The following is a 19,966-nucleotide window of genomic DNA, read 5'->3' on the forward strand; positions in this document are numbered from 1 at the left end:
AATAGCACATAACAGGCACAATACAGGTATAAACATAAATCATCTATGGGTTCTATATGCGTCACATGACTAAGTGTACGTCATCACAGTCCACACACAAAAACTGCATTTTCAAATGTATCAACTTAGAATAGCGTTAATAAGAACGATGTCTTTGTATGCATGATGCAACGATGCATCAGCAGCCATATCACCCTGTAGCCCAAGACCGGTTGCCCACTGAAGCTAAGCAGGGCTGAGCCTGGTTAGTACCTGGATGGGAGACTCCTGGGAAATCCAGGTTGCTGCTTGTAGAGGTGTTAGTGAGGCGCTCACCCTGTGGTCTGTGTGGGTCCTAAGGTCAAGGTCAAAACGGAGAGAAAAGGACACATTTTCCAATGAGAACGTATTAGTGTGGAGAAGGCCTAAAGAACACAGACACAGTCGGATCATAATGACCAACGCAAACCAGTTAGCGTCTGGTTTAAATGATGCCCTTTTATGAAGTCTTGATTTTGTTTTTGGCATGTACTTGAATATGTTTCCATGCTTGATTGTTAAAAAAAATATTTTTTATAATCTTTACATTATTACAGCTTGCGTACAATTGGTTTGTAGTCCACACGTTCCTGCAAGAAGTTACAACAAGTTTGTTGTAGTTCTTTAAAAGTGGATTCTGTTGAATAAAATATCTCCCTTTGGAGTGGACTTTGAGCTTTGTAACCTTGCAGAATTTTTTTATGCTCAAAAAGCAACATTATAGACTAGCTAAAGATGAAAAAGCGAAAAAATATAATAGGATTCCTTTAAGACATGTTTTTTTGGGGCGGTAAATAATGGTGCAAACACCAGTTAATTGACAAGCGTAAAGCTTAGTAAATCACCTTGCATGATTCATTTAAATACTCTCCAACAAACACATAGTCGCAAACACAAAGTCAGCCACAATAACGCTTTTGCAACGCTAATTTTTTCACTGCATGTATTTAGTAGATCCTGACAGTCATTTTTTAACACCAAAAGAGGGTTTGCGCTGACACGAGCTGTTAGTAAATCTGGCCCTAAAAGTGCTCAAAATGACTAATGCACTTCTAGCAACATCATAAGGCACACATTCAGCATTACAGAGGGGGTGGTTGTACTAAAAAAAGTGCACGTTCAACTCAAACTAACAACCTACACATCGGGCGCACACGTTGCATGATTCGGCTAGGGTCACTCTTCTTTATTTGAAGCGAACATATTGACTTGAACCCGGTTTACCCTGATAGAGTGGCAAAGATCGCAGCGAAAAGAAAGATTTATTTCCCTGCAACACACTATTTCAAGTACTTCTCCTATTCACATTCTGAATATATCTGAAAACTCTGCATCTGAGAGAAATTTCAATATATCCCGGCTCTCGAAACCCTCGAGTATGCGGGGTGCTGCAGGGACATTTCAGAGCGAAGCTTGACAGTGATTCAACCTCCATTTCTTGTCCCACTTCTCCAATCTCTTCCTGTGTAGGATGAATTGATTCTGAGGCCAGGCCTGCTGACAGTAGAAGGTCAGAGAAAGAAGAAAGCAAGGGATCGAGCGAGCGTGTGCCGGCCTGGAGGATTTCGGGCAGCTGACTGCGACAGCTCATTAAGCCTCATCCAGCCTTTAGCCTCCTGCTTATGAGGGGAGCACCTGACCCTACAACTGCTCAGACCTGCTGTTGGAGGAAAGGAAACATCTCTGTGTTGTTCAAACAACAGTGGGAAGAAAATAATGAATGTGCTTTAGTATATAGGGCTGAACGCTGCTGTGCCGGTCAGTTTGGCGGGTGTGTAATTATTTGATGGACTGGGCCGCCATTGACTAACAAGGTCCCTATTAAGACATGGTGATTTTAAATGGACACAGCATCTACAAAAACACCCGTGCGTATTCATATAGACCCATTTGTTAGTATAAGCACATAGGCACTTAATTCAAAATCTGCTCAGGGAGAATCATTTCGTCTTCTTTCCTGTCTTGGAGGAAAAACTTAAGAGCAATGACAGTTAAGCGTTGTCACAACTCATGTTTTTACAGTCTCTCCTCGGCACATCTATCAAATAATGCACTCCAACTGCAGTGCTACAGCGAAGCAGGAGACAGAGAACAGTGTGCCAGACCAAATGAATGTCACTCACTGCTGTACATAAACTGCCCAAGGAAAGCAAAATCCATCAGCATAACGAAATCACAGTCCCCTTGGTCTCTAACTGCAGAGTTTGAGTGAGTACCCAAAAAAAATACCTTTCTCGCAGCCCTATAAAGTTTACCTAGTCACCCGCGGCATATCACGTGTCCTGATGAGGGTCATATAAATGCATGATGAATTTCTGGCTTCAGCCCAGTCGACCTTGTGCAATTCAGAGGATGCCACATGTAAGCAATCTGCAGAGTATTTTCAGCACGACATTGTTGCAGATTTGCAAATTCCGCACGAGCGCTTGACCTTTTGCATAGGCCAACTGTAACGGTAACTATATGTGGCTATATCCTCTTCATTAATACGGCTTAATTAAGTCTGCCAGCTGCAAAAAAAGCTAATTAACATATCAACGGCCTTGTTAAGTTTTCTCTTGGCTCAGTAGGTTGCTTAAACACAATCGTATATATTTGCGAAGCAGATTGATTGTGCTATTAAAATGAATATTTACGATAATAACGGCTCGTTTTACTAAGTAATTAAACAGAAATCACTACTATGATTTACGGCTGCAATTCAGAAAGGGAGCTTCCATTACGTGCCCTATACTGCATCAGTGTCTGTGTGGGATAAATTACTTAAGGTGGTGTTTGAAATCTCGGAGGGAAGCAAAGACTTGTCACTTTACCCTAATAAATGTAACGCTGCCAATATGAGAGGTTGTGCTCTATCGATTCGCCACCATTATTGTTGAAAAGTGATTCACGGCTGTTAGGCAAGAATATTCAATAACAAATGATTATGCTTTGCTAGAAAATATAACAAAAGAAAACAAACGCTAAACTATAAATTAAAGGGATAGTTCACTCAGAAAAGTCCACACAATCCATCCACCCTATTTCGAAGCGCATTCTGGAATATCACAAAAAAACAACAACAAAAAAATGCATAAAAAATGTATGCGCTCAATTGAAGCAGATACATTTGATCCTATAAGAAGACATATACACACAAACTGATATGGCTGAGCCAAAGTTATCAAAACGATTTGATATAATGACCTCCCAGAACTGTATTCACATGTATGACTGCATTCCCAATAAACAACAGGAATCCGAACAGTAAAAGACAGTGTTTATTACATTTCGTCTGCGCGCTCTGAGACTCAAGTCATTTATGATGGAGAAAAAAGGAGCCACAGTGGCTTCCCAGATTGCAGCAACTTCCATTTTTATTACTATTATTTTTATTTAATAGAATGGCGGAAATGGCGACGGTGGTGGGTGCCGCTGGTGGAGGCTCGGCTTGCCCCCGTACAAAACCTGCAATCTACAAAACGGATAATGGGAAGGTGATAGTGAAGGGTGAACTGTTAAACCTCATCGTGGTTAAAATGAAGACACTAAGCCATGATGAAATTGACTAACAACTTTTCATCTGAGTGGATTGAGGAGTCTTAGCGGCTTTTGTTTGATGTATGCCCGAAAACCACACTACGCTGTATCGGACAAAGGCCCACAGAAGGACGTGAATAATATCAAGGCCTGTCTGAAGGTTCTAAATGAGTGTGATGAGAATATTCCGCGGTTTGTTTCACATTACTTGGACGAATTGCCACCTGTCGGGTTTGGCTATGTGGATGCCTCGGCGTTGCTTAGCCGAGTGGAGCAGCTGAGGCAAGAAGTCTCTGGCCTGAGGAGGGCATTGGAAATACAGGCAGGAGTGAGTGAGAACTTGGGAGCAAACGCCACGCACATCGGACTACGACCCTGGGACTGCTGGCACCGCACGAGAGGGGGTGCCGGGGCTTGCAGGCACTGATCGTCAGGAGGAGGCCACAACGTCTCTCGCTGGGAAGTTTCGTCTCCAGGGTCTGGACACAGAGATCACCAGCACCTCACGTGGGGGGGGGTGTGAAGGGGCTGGTGGGCTCCTGGATGTAGCAATATTTTAATATTGTGCATAAGTTAAATTCGCAACTTTAGATGGAAACCTAGCTAATGGCAACTAAAACCGTTTGATTACCATAGGCGTCATTTTCGAGTGGGACATATCTCCACCACTTTTTGAAACACCAGTTGACTGGCAGAATATTAATTTCGTTCATTTGTTAAATAAGAGGATTTTTAAAATCATGCTGAGTGTTCGATGCCGCTTAACACAGTTGCAGAGACTTACGGTGAAATTAAATCACAAAACAGAATACACACAAATGTGTCACTGCTTGTGATATACAATCACTGATCGACATTGGTTTTAAGACGTTCAAGCGGATTTATGTATTCATTCACGGACTTGAAGACTCAGGACTAACACTATGTTGTATCAGCTACAGTAGATTTTATATTTAAGGATGCAACTATAACGTTAAACATGACTTTGATCAATTAAACTCAGTGTACCATTAAAACTGAACAATTATTAATGTATATAAATAATATATCATTGTATTAGCACCACTACCTCCCCCCAACACACACAATCTTGTCCCACCCACTTTTTAAAACAAAGTTACGCCACTCCAACAACATTCTTCAGAATATTTACTTTTGTGTTCTACAGGACAAATTAATATATAAAGATTTGGAACAACAAGAGGGTAGTAAATGAAGACAGAATTTTCATTTTTGGGTAAACTATCCCTTTAAGGTTGTGGTTGAGCATAGATGTGTATATGTAGATCCACATTCGACCGTTCCAGACAAATCATTATCTGGCAATATCACATTTAGCTCTGTTTTTAAGTAATTACATGTTTCACAATAAATTATTTAATTAATGAATTATATATGGCAATTCAATTATGTAAGTGCATGTACTGTATCAATATTTATGAAGTAAAAAGCATTAAATTAAAATCACATGGATGGATATATTAAGCATTGAAAAGACACTATAGATTTCTCACTCATTTTGCGTGCTCTCTATCAGTGCGGTTTGGAGAGGCACTCTGTCTGTTGCTCAGCTAGGGCTGTGATGACTGCTGTGGACTCACAAAAACATGAAGGTGGTACTTCAAGCTTGAATTACTCTCATGGCAGGAAAATCCCTTAATATATGATTTACATACAGTACAGCACAGGGATCTGTATAATGGTGCTAATATAACTGGAATATATTTGAATTCCTTAACAGTATACTCGAGATAAAATGCATTATTGTACATGGTGGTCTTATATACCACCATTCAAACGTCTGGGGTTAGAAGACACTCCAAATCATGGTCATTGCAATCATAGGGCTTCTATACTCATTGATCTGTGGATCCTACGTCTACCGTCATGATTGTGAGGAGTATGTGATCTGGTGTTATGCATGTCTTCCATCTCGTCTCACGTTACGTATTCTCGGCCAATCATCGTGGAGAATGACTCTCTCTCTCACGAGCACAAGTTTACGTTCCTGCTGAGGCGCTTAGGTCAGTTGTTTCCAAGGCGAGGTCATAGCAATAAAGTGACTTGCAGGTTGTGTCAAAAAGTTGTTGGTCTAGATAAATAGCTGAATTCTGTCCGTTTGACTCGTGTACCATACATTTCTTCCAAATATGATCATTTTGAGCTTCTGGTACGATACTTGGACATTTCCAATCTGGCAACACTGCAGTGTTTCCACAAAAATATTAAGCAGCACAACTGTTTTTCAACATTGACAATTCTTGATCACCAAATCCGCATATTAGAATGATTTCTGCAGGATCATGTGACACTGAAGACTGGAGTAATGATGCTGAAAACTCAGCTTTGTCACCAAAGGAATAAATTACATTTAAAAATATACAAAAAGTTACAGAAAATTGCAAAGATATTTCACAATACTACTGTTTTTTTATGTTTTCTTTTAATCAAATAAATGTAGCTGTGGTTAGATAAGACACAGCTGGGCATCATATCTTGTTGTTCCATAGCAATCCCTCATAAAACTGGATACACCCATTATGATTACTAGAGAAAAGGATGTTTGGTCAGCCAGAAAATACTGAGGTCCTAATTAAAATGCTTTGTCTGTGGTTTTATATCCCCTTGCTTTTCAGATTCATGTAATGTTCTCGATCCTCAAACAGTCCCAGCACTGCGTCCAATACACTGCTCTTTGCTTGATACCTTTTGTCACTGGTCATTCGCATGTATGTGGGTTGCTTATGCCGAGGCCTTTCCTTTAAAATGAATCCCACCCATTTTTTTTCTCAGAAGCTTCTTTATTAGATATAGACATGTGTTGCTCCTGCTGTGGGCACGAAATAAATCTATCAAAGGAATAAATTGAAATCTGTCAAGCTTGAAATCAGTCTAGTGGTGGTTGAGTTGTAGAAGCATTTGGGAGAAAGAACTGATTAAATACAGCCACAGAACTCTTCAAAACAGGTTGCCTATGAAGAGCTAGTGTAGCTTGGCTATAGCTCCGTATACTTGTCTGAAAATCTCTTGCCTCATATGTTACTTTTCCATTGTCGTGGATCAGATGGATCAATTCGGTACAAAACTTTCACACAGCTCCTCTGCAGCAACTTTTTTTTTTACCACGGTGCTCAGGTGGGGAAGCAGCCAGAGGAAGTGATTTATCATCATTGTTCCTAATCGATCCCTGAGGCGGCCACATCTCCTGATGAATAATCTGAATAATCTAATCAGGTGTGTTGAATGTCAAGTGATCCGAATGGCTGAATCAGCAGCTCTAATATCGTAGCTGTTACCTTAATTGTCCTTTGATACATTGCAGGAACAAAAAAGGTTATGAACAAAAATTGTTACAAATTTTTCCCAAATTTGTAAAACAAATTACTAAAATTACAAATTACACAAAATACTAAAACAAGATGTTTAAGGATGTGTATCTGTAGCAAAAATAAAACTGATGATTGAATCTGCTAAATTTAAGAGACTCGTATTAAATGCATAACAGTGATATTGGATTTTAACACTTTCTATATCCGGCTCAGAGAAAAATGCAGATGTAGTTCTTGCAATCTGCAAGGCCACTCATACACTCACTTTCACACACTCTCATCTACTTTTTTCATCATAGTTCCAAGGCTCCAAGAATTATGGCTGCATTAGCACTCTCATTAAGTCCAGCTTAGTCTATTTCTTTGTTTTTCTATTTATGTTCAAAAGCCAAAGGTCCATTAACTCCTATTTTTGAGCTCCTGATATGGTTAAGTGCACACAGGCTATTGCATACATCACCCCCATTACTTGTGAAGTATTTTATTCAGCCATAAGCCCTTCAAATGCTCATTCTGTTAATATTGTTATAGGGTTAGATTGTTTGAAGGAAGTCAATGGGAATTAAATGAATAATAATTTGTGATTAATTACTCTAAAACACATTATGAATCATAAGTTATATGTCTTATGCATAAGTTGTGCTGTTCAGAAATATATTTAAGATTGAAAAAGACTCAAAAGAGAATTCAGCGATTTTATACATGCAAGTGAATGATTAAAGTACAACATTTAATAAATAGGAAATAGCTATATTACACTTTCTAACCTTTGCTTTATCATGTACGTTTATGTTATGCTAATTAACAGTTTACATTAAATGTTTGTACACAAGTTACATGCAACCGAAATAAACAATTATTTGCAGTGCCTAGTTTTGGATTGTTTGTATCAATTTGAAAATAAAACTCTTTCTAAGCATCTTAGGTTTCTGCTTCCTTTTGTCACACAAATCCATGATCTTCCTTCCCTTTCCTCAGTCCCATTTCAAGCCACTCTTGGCTTAGATAAGGAAACTCTTTGCATCACAGACTCTCATTGGCTGACATACTGTGAGTGAGATCAGGAGGGAGATGAGAGACTGAAAGAGATCAGTGAAATATCTGGCACAATGTGAAATAAAACAAATGGCAAAAATTGAGCAGATACAACTGTAAGTAAGCCACTTATACGTAAAAAAAAAAGAAAAAAAAAAAAAAAAAAAGTGTAAACACCATGGAACAACCAATCCCATGAGTTTGGGGTGGGACTATCTGTTGAACGACCAATGGCAGAAAGGGAGAATGTACACATCTGTTTAAAATAATAATTTCCTGCATTCGAATATGCCTACTTCCATACTATTTAGTATATGGGGAACAGTATGTGAGCAGAATAGTATGTCCGAATGCACAGGTGAAAAGTACCCGGATGACTTGCTTCTTCCAACGAGATTCTAAAGTGCACACTTTACTATCCCATGAGGCCACGGGAGAGGATTTGTGAATGGCAACTGATGCCGTAGGTCACATGAAAGTGACAAAATGGCGGTTGTAGTATATCCGGATTTCATTCATACTATATAGATATAACTTTTTTTTTTTACGGTTGCAAACCAAATGAAGTAAGTATACCATACAGTATGCAGTTTCAGATGCAGCGATTGTTTTCAATACATTTGATAAAGCTATTAACACAAAAATTAGACATACGGGATGTATTTAACAGCTTGCGCCAGTGCAAATCCTCTTTTGGTGTTAAAAAAAAACTACTATCAGGATTTACTAAAGAGACGCAGTGAAAAAATTGGGCTGAAAAGGCATGAACAAGGTTATTTTGGTGGTTGACCTTGTTGCATATGCATTTGTAGAAGTTTCCCCTTTGTAGGAGAGTATTTAAATGAATCATGCAAGGTGATTTACTAAGGTATGCACTGATCAATTTACTGGGATTTGTGCCATTATTTACCACCCCCAAAAAACATGTCTTAAACCAGGTGCTAATTTGCGCTGCTCTTGGTAATTATGGAAATGATCCGGCTGCGTCTGTGTTCTTTAATTTGCGCGTCGTCAGTAGATCACGCACATAACTTTCCACCAGCACTTTTTTGGAATTACACTCTCACGCTAATTTTCCCCGTTTAGTAAATCTGGCCCTACATCTATATTTCTGCACCTCTGTTTACGGTTACAGCATAGAGACTTTAAAATGTATTTTTCATATCAATGACAAACAGGGCCTCCTCTTATCCAGTGCCTTTTCCTTATGAATATAAGCTCAGAAAAGAAACACTATTCAGCTGAAACTCTGCACACACTGTCATTTTAGGATGCCTTGAATCATCTTTACAATCATAGTAAAGCTGACCTTTATTCCTGCCCTGTGTCACCCCTGTGCTCTGTCAGCACAACTACAATTTAAACTGTTTTCCTAATGAATATCTGCAAGGTCAGATTTGAAACTGGTCTTTTGTCCACACCTTGTGATGATTCATCAAGCATATCTGTCACCCTGCGAAAGTTATTGTGAGGGACTTTCTGCACTTTTGGCATTGTATACATCTGTGCTTAAGCAGAAGTGTCATATGTGGTCATATGGTTCAGATTGGAGTGCAGAGAATTGATAGATTCCTCTTTCTCTCTGAGCTGGATGGAGTTGAGGTTAGTTTTTTTTCATTTCAGCCCTGCTTTGATGTCCTATGAGGTGGATCAAAGACTACACCAAAAGCTGTCCTAAGGCACAGGTGTTGGGAGAAGTTCCAAAGTCACATGCCGATATAAGTCATCATATTACAACTCTGAATAAATCAAATGAATGAATGAACAATAAAATATATATATTTGAAAGTTTTTTCACCCCTCAACTGGGGCTTAAAACAAGATACATACTTCAGAAGCAAAACAGTGTAACATAAAATATAATTGTATGTATATATAAAAAGATATATAACATCTATAAAAAAAAATTCTAAAAGAAATGATGCATATTAACATCATTCTATATTCAAATATATATTCAAAAAATGTATATGCAAATAACTCTTAAAGGTATAGTCCACCCAGAAAGGAAATTCTGTCATCATTTACTCGCCCATTTACTGACTTCCGTAGTTTAAAACTATTTTCTTACAGGGTGCGTCTCAATCAGATCCCAAGCTTCCTAGGTCAAGAATCAGTATCTTGTACATTAATTTGGGCATTGGTAAGGACAGTAAGGACCCTGGCTCACTACACATTTGGACACCGACAGCTCTATTTTTGGCAACATGATAACATCCTCATTGTACAACATCACTTCTGGTATTTATAAACAATTTAAACATTATGATAAATATGTGCAACATTCTATGTGCAACATTCTATGTGCAACATTCTATGTGCAACATTCAGCCATTAACACATTATAAATGTTAGCTAAATTATATTAATTACCTGTCTAGCAATGTATGTTTATGCTGAAATATAATTAAATAATGGTTTGTTTTTAAAAAACATGTATTATTTCGTGTAGAGAGTTGGCATTTGGCGTAAGTGTAGAGAAATGGCGTTTTCACTGTGAATTGTGGAACTTTTTAGGGAGCGAACGTTTTAGTGCACTGGACAGATTTTGTGATTGAGACAGCCCTCAAAATGGCCCTGATCAGTGCCCCGACTACTGAACTAGGGAGCTGATTGAGACGAACCCAGTTTTCACTCCGAAATCAATCTCCTGTTGAGATCAGCTGGAGAACAGAAACATCTCGCACTGCCTACGTAATGATGGTATAAGACTGACAGCAGCAGCAACAATAATAATGTAATAATAATTTACTTATGAAATAGTGAAAAGTAATGTTACTCTTCATCTCGATTTCTAACATTTGAAGTTGGTAGTTTGAGTGCGATTAACATACTCATCATAGGAGGAAGTCACTTATACCACAAAAGGAACTCTGTGATCTCTCTGTGCCACCATTGACTAAAAATGGTAATTGTCAACAGAAAGAGCCCAGGTGCAGTGACATCCTGCTGGTTTACCATGAGCATCAGAATTGCCCAATCAAGGCAGTGCTCCAGTTGACAGGCCTGGTGAGGAAATTACTAACACTTGAGCAACAGATGGCTTTGGCCTCCACACAGTCTGAGTGGCCATCATGGATGCTCCATTTGGGAGGAGTTGGAAGAGATCCTGATATTTTCTTCACAAAGAGTTCTGCTCTGATTCCGGTGTAGTGATAAGACATTCCATCAGGTACAGCCCACCTAAATGTGTCTAGTACTGTTGTTGCCAGGTTTAAGAATTGGTTGGTCGTGAGATGTGACATGCTTGCATTCCCTTCAGGGCTATAATAAAATTACTGAAGTAAAAAGTTGGGGAATATGGGCAGACTCCATCTGCAGGCAAGTTTCCATGCACTATACAGTACATACACATGTCAATGAATGTGCTATAGTCATTTCTCAGGAGCCAGAAAAAGAAAAAGGTTCAGAGGAGACGAATGCAGTGAGACACTGAATCCAATTACTGCAATTATAATATTCATTAACACGTTCACGCATAGAGGTCCCTACAGTAGACAGCTATTCCAAAAGCATTTTTATGCGTTTGCATGGGTTTTGATGGCATTGCACATCAACCTATAGTTTTTTTTGTCTCCAAACCAAGATGGCCGACATCCTACAGAATATAAATCAATTCCTTTTATCCTAGGAGATGTTGTAGCATCAAGTACTGTAACATCTAAGGAGTCATATCATTGTTAAGTTTTCCAAGTATTGATTTTAGATTGGGAGGAAATTCTGATTAATCACCTGTCCACTAAATTGGACATCATGCATCACCAGGTACAGTATATTTCAGCTACAATTCATTCTATTACTGTGACTGTAAAATATAGTAACATTTTAGTTTAGGGTCCAAGGGTCTAGGGTCTGGCTTAGCTAAAGGCAAATTCTCACTATGAACAAGTGAGAACTGCTAATACTGGCTGTTTAGTACTTATAAAGCACATACTAATGCCTTATCCTGCATGACCATATTCTACATCCCTTAATCCTAAGGAGATCCTAAATCCTGAGGAGAGCTACGGTAGAAATTTGTCAATTTTTAACATAATCCAAATGATCAGCTAATAAGGGTAAATCAACATACTCTGATAGAGGGACTGTGAGCGTTTTCTACATAATCTGAGTTGGTTGTATCTTCACCAGTTGTAGAGATCTTTGACGGAATCACATTCTCAAAGACATGTGACATTCAACTTTATTTCTTCATCTTCAAGTTCTTCATCTGCTGCTCGAAAGGGGTACAAACTCAATTGCGTTTGCAATAATTGAAGCTGTATTATATATATTTTTTGCATATACTTTATAGTTTTTACACGATGTTATATCATTTCTTTCATTGGTTTGTTGAATGTCATTATGTTAGTATCTCTTCAGTTAAAACTAAAATCGCATACTATCCACTTAAGTGGACATCTGAAAATCTCTTTAATAAAATAAATAAAATAATGTAAATAAATAAAAGTTCTAAAAGAGCAATAAAAACACATAAGGCAATAAAATAATAAAAACCTGACGGAAGTTGTCAATTCGTGCAGGGTTAATATAATAATAATAATAATAAGTGTGATTGGGTTCAATTAATATGCAGGGAAAGAAAAATGATTTGATCTTTTTTTTTTCATAAATGCAAGGTCAACTCAAGGTTGTAAAATGTCATGTGGCATAAATCCTCAAAAATGTATGAATTCCTTATTCATAAATATGTGAAATACTCATGAAATAAATACATTAAAATACTATGAAAAATATATTTCAAATAGTTCAAATTTCGATACATACATGCATGTACAGTATGTACACTCTATAGCCTACTGCATCTATTTTCAAGGTGTAAGAAAACAAAGAATGAACTGTTTTCCCAGTTTGACAAAATGCCCAAAACTACTCTAAAACCAGCGAAGACAAGCTCAGGCTGGCTTAAGATGTTTGTTTTTTTTCCAGCAAGAATAACCTGACCTGTATTTACCACCAAGACAACTTTTACCTCAAAGACAAAAGCAAAATATTGACTTTTTTCCCTTTAATTTGAATCAGTGCACTCTTTCAGCAACAACTTCTCTTCACACTGTATCTAGAGATGATCATTTTGAGAGTTCAAGAGTGAACTATAGAGCCCGAGGTGCTGGAATTAAAGTCAACAGTAACAGGTTTAACATTCTCAAGGGGGAAAGCATTGCACATATGGGACAAAGAGAACTGATAGATGCCTTCAAACCAAAGGAACAAATTATGCTACTGCATGCAGTGGGGAATATGTTATTAAAGCACACACTCAAAAAAATGATTCTTTGATGTTGTTCACTTTGTTTAAACCATTCATTTCGATTTAACACCATTGTATCAGGTTTAATGTTCAAACACTATTGCATCATGTTAAACTGACTTGTAACGGTTACTCTTTGGCTTAACTTGATGTTTTCATTTTAATAGAACAAGTTCCAATCAAGTAACTCAGAAATTAATTTAATCTGATAGTTTACGTCTATGCCTGACCACAATATATATATATAGCCTATATATATATATTTTTTTACTTACTCCATGATTTCTAATTTCTTTTAAATAATTGTCTCTGAGAAATTACGTTTGTATAGCATAAGGGCTCATTTTATTATGCCGTTTTCTTTTATAACTAAACTAAAAGCTAATCAAATAAAAACATAAACAATAGTAAATACATAAATCTAATTTAAATCATAAAGCCACATAAATCATTAAGACTTAACTACTTTTACTCATGGCAAAATATTATCCAGGAGTGTTTCACAAGAAGCAAAAAAAAAACGCGCGCATTTTCTCTCAGGCAGTCGTTTGTTTGCCCAGGGCCCCAGGCGCCCATCCCCCACACTGGCTGCGCGCTCACATCACTCACGGGTCACAGCAGGACTGCTAACGGTCAAGAAAAATAACAGGTGAGCATTTCGAACTTCTTTATCCCCATTTAAAGCACATTTGAACGTTTTGTGTCTTATTGTCGTACTTCTTTATCTGAAGGTTAACCATCCCAGTAGCTAATGTACGTAGCAGCTAATGTTAGCTAGCAAAGAAACGGAACCAACGCGCGCGCGCCATTAAGTTAACTTACGTTAACGTTACATCAAAGACAGTTATTAGCGGCATGTGTTACGTTAAATATGCAGTGTTTTACACCACCACAGTTTGTCAGTGGGAAATTAATAAATATTGTGTTTGATTTCTCACAGTTGGACAAACAATTTTTATTTTATTTTAAAACGGAGACGGCTGACGGACGGACCATCTTCTAACGTTAACGTTAACGTTACATCTCTAACCGTCATTCACACCACATAAACAACAGGTAACGTTAACGCAAACCCATCCATTCATACATTACAATGTTAAAACTTTTTGTTAATCGTTTTATGATCTGTTTCGTCAATTTTATCTAGCATATCCATGTAATGCTTATTACTAAAGCAGCCGAAGTCTCGGTGAACAAGTGGCTCGAGGACCGATTATGATGGCTGTTTTGCTAACATTAGTTAACATTTTAGACTGTTATTTGCTTCTCACGTTTTCTAATTTGAAACCCAAACCCACACTAACAATGTTGTTTTCATGCTTTGTAAATAAATATTTTCAGAGTAAAGGCAGTGAGGGATGGTGTGATATCAATGTCAACAAGATGATGCAATACTATGAGCCTAAAACGAAGTAAGTAAAGTTAGAATTCACATAATAATAAAAAAAAACTGATTGTTTTTAGTGTTGTATGAGATGTAAATGGTCACATATTATGACCAGTTATTTAAATACATTGTTTGTTACGTTACATCGTTCAGTTTCAGAGATGTCTTGCAGCACAAGTGGCAAAAAAAAAACCTTCTGAAGAAATGCAATATTTTTAGAATTAAATTTAAATCTTTGATCAACTCATACACAGCCCAAACGAAAAATTACGCAAACCTCAACTAACATCAAACCATTTTGTTTCTTGCACCACATGAATAACATCATGACATCCAAGGACTAATGATGTTTTATGTAATGAAGTGTGCCACCATTTTTTATTTAGAACCTATTGGCTAAGTTCAATTTCAACTTAAATTTCAGTCTGTCTATGATTCAGAGTAACTTTGTATTACTTCAGAAGAATACCAGTGAAGTCTTGAATATTCTAGCTATAGTATACTTTCTTAAAATGGATAAAAATATATAATTTGTGTTATATTTCCACTTATCCTGAAGTTTGCCTTGGATTTTGTATAAAGGTGTCAGGTAATTGCTAATACTAGGTTTGCAGTCGTTGAAAGTTGTCTTATGAATCATAAAAATAAACTCAATAAATGTTGCTTAATTGTGTTACATTACCATTGTTTTGTGTTTTGCCTTCAAGTGCAAAAATGGCATTGATGTCATTAGAACTACGATCCTGACATGTCTACTATCTCAAAGGAAGAGTCAGCTGATGATTTCAAGACACACAAGGTAGGAAACATGTCAGGACTACATTATTTACTTAGGAATACTTTATCCTTTTAGCTGACATTAGCATACATGCATGACTTGGATAGTGCACCTAAAAATAAAATGAAAATGGTCATGATTTACTCACCCTCATGTTCCAAAACCATAATTTTGTTAATCTTAAGAAAAATAAATAAATAATATATTTCATCATTTTTGTCATATTTTATCCATTGAAAGTCTAGGAAATCTTTATTTTTAAGCTTCAGAAAGTAAGTTAATTTAGTCTTTTATTCACATAATATACATTCAACAATACACACATGTAATGCAAATATTTTAAAGGGAAGCTCAATCGTGCTTGCTTGACACAAACCTCAGTTTGTGCTATCTCAAGCTTCTCAATTAAATGTATTAATCAAGCCTGTGTCTTGTTGGAAGGCTTGTATAAAACTGCTTTATTCGTATGGATTAGCTATGTCTTTATGTACTTGAAGCTAAACTGATTGTCTAGACTTTTGATGGATGGTCCCATGGATATATATATATATATATATATATATATATATATATATATATATATATATATATATATAAAAAAAACAAGATTCTTGTGTTTGGTATGATGTGATAGTGAGTAAATGATGACAGAATTTTCATTTTGGGGTGAACTATCCTTTTTAAGTACCACTTTACTTTCTACTTTGTAATAAAGAAACGACTGATGCCAAATTACATTTTATTTTTTATTTTTTAAGCTCTAGAACATACAACCGATAAACCCCTGACATTTTTTCCCAATAAAATCCTTCTGACAAACATCTCTGGAAGACGTGTTGTGAAAACTACTACAGGGTTTTAAATGGGCACAAACCCTACTGAATAAACACTACTCTGATCCTTCACGCCTTTATTTTAATTTATGAAAATTTAAATGTCTGCCCTCAAAAGGGTTGTTTTTATGATATGTGGTGACATACACTAACACTTTACTTTTTTTTTTATTTTATGCATTTAGAAAAATGAGTTTGACCAGGTGCAGCAGTGTCGCCATCGGTGAGGAGGAACGTTGTCTTTAAACTCACTGGATGTTTTGATTGAAGATGAGGTGGTGATGTCTACCAAGTCTTGGTCAGTGCACTGCTGCTGTTTTTTGCACTTATTTATGCCCATATTTAGAGTACACTAACTTCTCAGTTTATTCATAAAGTGCTGTTGAATCTATAGGAAACATTTTACTTAAAGGGATAGTTCACTTTGAAATTAAATGTTGGTATGTTTTATCTTACCTGAAGTGCATCCAAGATGTAGGTGTCTGTCTCTGCAGTAGTTTCAATTTTGATATTTTTAGGTCAAACCGTTCTTGTCTGTCAGTCATATAATGCAGGTATATAGGTACTGTATCCAAAAGCATGCAGAGAAAAGTCCAAAATAAAAAATTCCCCATCGTAATTGCACATTGATGGCCTAAGCTCGCGCGAACTTATCCGGGAGTGTTGAGTTTTCACTTATTCCCAATTTGTAAGCCTTCTATCTTGACACACTACTCGCTTCATTGTTCAGGTCAATCAAAGGCATGCGTTGAGCCGTACAGCCAATCACACGCGTTTCTGCTGAGTTTAAAAATGCAACGTCCAATCGAAGGCGGTTAGATTAGTTTCTGGGGAAGAAATCCGGTGTAAACAGATCACTTGGACGTCGTTGTGTAAAAGAGATAAAAACTATTTAAATACTGTTCGTTTTATCACACAAACCGCTTGTTTAGTGTCTTAGGCCATCAATGTGCACTTACGATGGGGAATTTAAGTGGGACTTTTCTCTGCATGCTTTTGGAGACAGTGCCTATATACCTGCATCATATGACTGACAGACAAAGAACAGTTTGACCTAAAAATATCAAAATTGAAACTACTGCAGAGACAGACACCTACATCTTGGATGCACTTCAGGTAAGATAAAACATACCAACATTTAATTTCAAAGTGAACTATCCCTTTAAATTTTTTAAAAACTTCTGTTTCAGTTATTTTATTATTATAATATTATTTTATATTTACACATTTTTACCATTTTAAAATGGAAATTTTAAACAAGCATATTTTCTTGTTTGTGCAGTTTTCACTTATTTGGTGAAAAAGTCTGATAAGATTGTTTTAATGTTATTTTAATTATTTTTACTATAAAGCCCGCTGATTTTGTTTTATGCCTGAGAATGTTTTGTAAAGTAAATGTTGTATTTCAATAAATACTTAAGAATATCCTCCTGGTCTGTCGTAATTGCTTTGTGCAGTGTTCTTTGATAAAAAAATAAAAAAATTCTATTATGTTGGTATTTTAAATGACTTTCTTATATGTAGGTGTTTATGGGTGAGTTACCATTGTGGTAAAGTGTCCAGCATGTGCTTCGGTGGAGGACCTAAGAATTTAAAAGCACTTTAAAAGCAACTCCAATGGGTTTGCTAGTGATGCAATCAGTACCATCTTTAGACTGCCACCATTGTATTAAAAGAAAAGCTATATTTAGGTTGATGGTATGTTATTTTAACACTGTCTATTAAATAGACACAAATAAATAACTTTGGCTGAACATGATTCAAGCATGGACAGTGGTTCCACATGATGGAACCATGTTATCTCAACCCAAATACTTCATGTTGGATGAACTTAAGCGAAGTGAGTAAACTCAATTAAAATTAGACTCGTCCAAATAATTTGATTTAATCATGTCCAAATAACCTGATTCAGTCGTGCTCAAATAACTTGATTTAATCATGTTCAAATAACTTGATTCAGTCTTGTCCAAAAAACCTGATTCAGTCGTGTTCAAATAACTTGAAGCAATCACGTGGAACCACTGTCCATGATTAAATCATGTTCAACCAAAGAGTCATTTTTTTGAGTGCATCAATAAAAAATGAAAACCTTTGGGCCAGCTGTTACATTATGAGAGCATATGAAAACCCAACGTAAATGAGCGTGCGAGAAGAACTCAACAGACGGAAAAAAATTGCGAGCCCTGTTTGCAATGCGTGCAGCCCTGATATCATTGTGGCAAATGGGATCACCTACAGTGGAAAGAACAAGCGAAATATATATATCTATCTATATAAAAAATGTAATGAGGCTCTCTTGTTTCCTCACAGTAAGCGCTGCACAGATTTATGTCGATGTCCCATGGTATTGCAGACTGCAGCGAGGGAAGGCTTTGATATCGCAGCTTCAGATCTTTATTTACCATGTGGCATTGTGTGATGTTGGGACCTCCCGATGGGTTTTGTGCTTCACGTTCTTTAATAAAATCCTGATGTGACTGAAAAAATTATACTAACAAATAAACTAATGTTGACACCCTCCACATAATAGCGTGTCGAAATTCACAATCTGATATCTCAAGTGAACCAGTAGGAAGAGAGCTGTTACAGATCTGTAAAAAAATCAGTTCACAAACTAACACAACATGCACTTTGAAAGGGCCATCTTCTAGGAGCGTCTTGATCTCAGTTTCAATGTATCTTTCACAAACATGGTCCATAATTTCAGACTTTTACAGCCACAGCGGGGAATCAAGTGCAAATCATTTGCAGAGAGGAAGAGGACAGGCAGAGCGAAGTTAATTATGGATCATTTGTGAGTTTCCAACTCTCTCTCCCTCATACTTATATTCATGTGTACTGGGTGTAGATCAATATTGCATTTAATGTGAACTGCTCTGCAAAATACCCATTTCATCTCATTGCACCCTTATGGAAATAACTAACCTACGGAGAAATTAATGAAAATGTTATATAGATATAGTGAGAGTCAGATATTTAAAGGAGTAGTTCTACCAAACATTTTAACTCAGTTTCTCATTCTAAACCTGCATGACTTTCTGCCATGGAAAAAAAAAGAGGAAATAATCATTAACTCTTTTCCTGCCAGTGATTCTTTTTAAAAGCCACCGCCAGCATTTTTGATAATTTCCACAAAACCTTTATGGCCCCCAGAATTTTTTGTAGTATACAAATCTTAAAATGTAATACATCAAAAGAAAGAACAGAGCATCTGATTTAAACTAACAGCTTTGTGCATTCTTGTTTTATCAACACTTGAATGTGGTTAAAGCTGCACTCCGTAACTTTTGGCGCTCTAGCGGTTAATAGAACAGAACTGTATGTCTCTTGCGGAAGAACATTGTAGCCGGAGCTACTTCTCTCTGTTTATGTCTATGACGAGTCACGCAGGTACTGTGTTACTCCACAGTGGTATGACTCGAACCAGTCTAAAATAGTCAGAATATAAACACTTTTTATAGGTGTACCGTTGTGATTCAGAATAAAACAAAAACACGGTTTTGAAAATGGATTCACAATGTAGGGGAAAATGGATCACCTTGTCCTGGGTCGATATTTCATTCGGTAGCCTAATGTTTACCGAATTAAATGTTTGATTTATTATGCTGTTTAATGTTTGATGATCACGTTATTTTACATGTGCAGAAGCAATGCTTTTATCGATTGTCTCTGCTTCTTTTCGCCTGTGTTTCGATTCGGAGATTCAGGACTCTTTCAGAAGATGCGTAATGTTGCCTCCCCATATAACAGAGAAAACATTGCCGGAAATGTTTATCGATGGCGGGGAAAAAGGGTATAGGCTAATGATTAGAACAA

The 19,966-nt window shown here is 36.9% G+C and overlaps 2 long non-coding RNA genes across 2 annotated transcripts in view; one reads left to right on the forward strand and one right to left on the reverse strand.

The window, feature by feature from the left end:
* LOC306998092 overlaps positions 1-19,966 on the reverse strand; it is an 81,681-nt gene that overhangs the window by 10,652 nt on the left and 51,063 nt on the right. The gene's annotated exons all lie outside the window — the stretch shown is intronic.
* Positions 13,189-15,338, forward strand: LOC306998568. Its single transcript, XR_013797590.1, has 3 exons — positions 13,189-14,208; positions 14,494-14,564; positions 15,247-15,338. It is a non-coding gene; the product is annotated as an uncharacterized lncRNA (long non-coding RNA).

Source organism: Phoxinus phoxinus (genome assembly GCF_949152265.1).
Source record: "Phoxinus phoxinus genome assembly, chromosome: 5".
NCBI lineage: Eukaryota > Metazoa > Chordata > Actinopteri > Cypriniformes > Leuciscidae > Phoxinus > Phoxinus phoxinus.